Genomic DNA, 3,755 nt, shown 5'->3' on the forward strand with positions numbered 1-3,755 from the left:
AGACAGGAGAAGATAGAAAGAACCAGACATCACTCTGGTACATGTGCTGCAGAGATTGAACTCAAGACCTCATGCTTGAGAGTCCAGTGCTATATCTACTGTTCCACCTCCCAGACCACTCTTCTTTTATTTTTCTTCATAGCATATATTGGTATCTAAGATTATAAATAATTGTCCTTTTGCTTTTTTACCTCTTCTCATTTTTCTGTGATCTTTCTTTTTTCCCTCTAAAATGTAAGTTTCATGAAGACACAGACATCTTATTCACTAATCTCTCTCAAAATAAAATACACATTCTCTAAATATTTATTGAATAATGTAATGTTTAAATTCACTCGAATATAATTTCTACAAAAATCTGCTAAGATATACACTTATGATACAGTGACTATTAAGAATGATCCACTGATGTCTGGCTATGATATATAGAGTTGAGTGGTAAAGTAGAATTGCAGGTATCTCTCTGTCTCTCTCCCTCTCTGTTGCCCCTTCCCTTCAATTTCTCTCTCTAGCTAATAATCAATACAATAATTAATTTAATTTTAAAATAAAAATAAATATAATCACTGTATTCTATAACATTTTCTAGACAAGAATAATTCAGGATTATACTCTAATGAAACTGGATTAAAGGCAAATTTTAAGAAATAAAATCTAGGTATATAGGTAAACTTGAAATGGATTAGATTGTTATATTACATCTTTTCTTTTACTAATAAAATTTGGGCATAGTGATTGCTACTAATATAAAAAAAAAGAGTGTAAGTCTTTTGGATATCTAACGACAAATAGGATAATGACTAGATTATAAATAAATAGACATGTTCAGGAATACTTTTGAATTTTACATCCCAAGAGGCAAAACAAGAGCAAGTTTTAGGTTTAGTCACAGGATTAGTGAATTATTTCTCTCCTTTACTCCTTAGCCTTTCATGACCACATCAACAGAGTCCCAAAATAGTAACAGAATTTATTATCCAGGCTATGAATTACTATAGTGTTATTTGATAGTGCACAAAGATTATCTAACAATGTATACTGGAAACTATAAAAGAACCATTCAAATTGTGAAAAATAAGTAAAAGTTAGTATGCTAAGAATGGAGAAAAGGCCCAGTGAAATAAAGTAGCTAAGGAAGTACCTGCTTTGTCATGCATACAACTGAGGTCCCAGTCTCCTGGGAAAACCTTCTGTGCTTTGATTTCTATCTCCCTTTACTTCTCTCTGTGTCTTACGACTCACTGAATTAATTATGTGTACAGCTGTAAATTCCTAATATATTTGAATCTATATATAATACAGAAACATTTTCTTTGAGAGTTTAGTTTTGGGAGTGGCATAGTTTTAATTTAAATATGTCATTGTGTAGCTATAAATTTTGGTGTGGAATACAAATTTTGAAAGCACTGAATTCTAATACTATCTAATATCTATAGCATTCCTCTTCCCCCCCAAAACAAAAATTTATACTAAATATAATTATTTTTACTTGTTGATACATGTTGATATGTGTTTCAGAAATTTCTGATTGTTAGCACACTTAAGGTTTCTAGTGTTTCTGCAATTATTAATATATTTGATTGTTTTCTTTTTATGTTAGGTTTATCCTAAAGTAATAACAGATAATGATATTTTCTGACAGAATGAAAATATTATGCTTGAGGGGACATTTGGTATTGTGCATATCAGAAACAATTGCCATGGTTTTATTTGAGATAATAATTAGAGGACTTGTTTCTTCAAGGATATTTTAAATAATTATTTAAAGGATATTTAAATTTAAAGGATATTTAAATATTATTTAAATAATATTATTTAAAGGATATTTAAATATTATTTATTTTCTGGCATAGCAACTTTCAGTATTCTATCATCAGTATGGTTTCATTATTACTGATTTAGACTGATAGAAAATAATTACATCTGAAATTACAAACACCTTTATGCTTAAGTTTGTTATTTTGTTTTTCTGGGGAGCTAATGGTTTACAGTATAATCTTTAACACATAAGCACAACCCTTTATCTGCCCTTGATGGGTGTTTGGGAATCACACATAAATCCCAATATCTTTCAGTTTCTTTCAGCAAATTTTGCATTTGTATTAAGTTCTGTAAGTTGCAAAATTTATGCCAATTTTTCTTACATGAAAGCAATAAAATTGGAAAGTTATTTTGATCTGTTGAGACTTACATAAGTTACATTTTTTTCCACTTAAAAACTTTATGTATAGGACTGAGTGGTAGTATTCCTGGTTGACCTCCTAGGTTACTTTGTACCTCTTTCTGTCTCTCTCTGAAAAAGAGCAAAAAAAAAAAAAAAAGTTGGCCTGGAAAGGTGAAACTTTGGTTATGATGAAAATAACATCTCCTAGTCAAACATGTTTGCTTTTAAAACTCATAATAGTCACTAATTTGTATTCTAGACCTACAGTTTTACCTTTTATAGAATGTGAATTGAATGAAATTATACATTATGTGGCTTGTCAGTCTGGCTTCTCCTAGTTAGCAATATGTATTTACAGTTCATATATGTGGGACTATAGATTATCTGGTACATTTTGCCATGTAGAAGGACCCAAGTATGAATCTATGAATCATATTATTAGGAGTCACCAGCTTACTAATACTAACTTCTCTAATAAGCAACTTTAGAATACCTCTCTATTTATGTCTACTTTCATTCTTATTTCAGACTTTATAGATTGTTTGAATATAGGTCTTTCATTTTTTTAGATTTATACCTAAGTACTTTTGATTTTGATGAACTTTTAAAATATTTTATTTACTTATCTGTTTATTGTATAGAGACAAAAAGAAATTGAGGGGGAAGGAGGAAATGAAGAGGAAGAAAGGCAGAGAGAAATCTGCAGCACTACATGTTCACTCATGAAGCTTTTTTCCTACAGGTAGAGATTGAGGTTTGAATCCAGATACTTGAACTCAACTAGGTGTGCTAGCACCAGAAGTTTTCAATTTCCAGACAAGAAGGAGAGAAACTACAGAGTAGGGAACAAATAGAAACCATGGTGGAAAATTATAACACACTTATGAAAATTAAATACTTTTGTGTAGCCACTAGGGTTATCACTGGGGCTAAATGTCTGAATGACAAATCTATGGCTCCCCCCCACCCATTATTAGATAGGGCAGAGAAATTCAGAGAAAAGGGGGAGATTAAGAGTGACTTGAAAAGAAGAAAGATGCCAGCAGCACTTTCCCCCTCCCCCTTGCAGGTTGGGGTTGGGGGTTTTGATACTGATTTCTTGCAATTGGCATTAATGACTGTGCTCATCCTCCAATAGGTGTGCTACCACCTGGTCTCATAATTGTTTTTTTAAAGTATTTATTTATTTATGAGAAAAATAGGAGGAGATAGAGAAAGAACCAGACATCACTGTGGTACATATGCTGCCAGGGATTGAACTCAGGACCTCATGCTTGAGAATCCAATGCTTTATCCACTGCGCCACCTCCCAGACTATCCTAATTGTTTTTATAAACACTTATACATGTAGTATTGGTTTTAAAGTTACATTTCAGATATCAACTTATTGTATAAAGGAAGGCATTTAATATTACATATTATGATCTTGTTCAATTTGCTCACTAGCTCTGGAGATGATCTCTTTTTTAATTAATTAATTAATTAATTTATAAAATGGAAACACTAACAAGACCATAGGAAAGAGGGGTACAACTCCACACAATTCCCACCACCAGAACTCTGTATCCCCTTCCCTCTCCTGATAGATTTC

The sequence above is a fragment of the Erinaceus europaeus genome, chromosome 8, assembly GCF_950295315.1.
Source record: "Erinaceus europaeus chromosome 8, mEriEur2.1, whole genome shotgun sequence".
NCBI classification, from domain to species: domain Eukaryota; kingdom Metazoa; phylum Chordata; class Mammalia; order Eulipotyphla; family Erinaceidae; genus Erinaceus; species Erinaceus europaeus.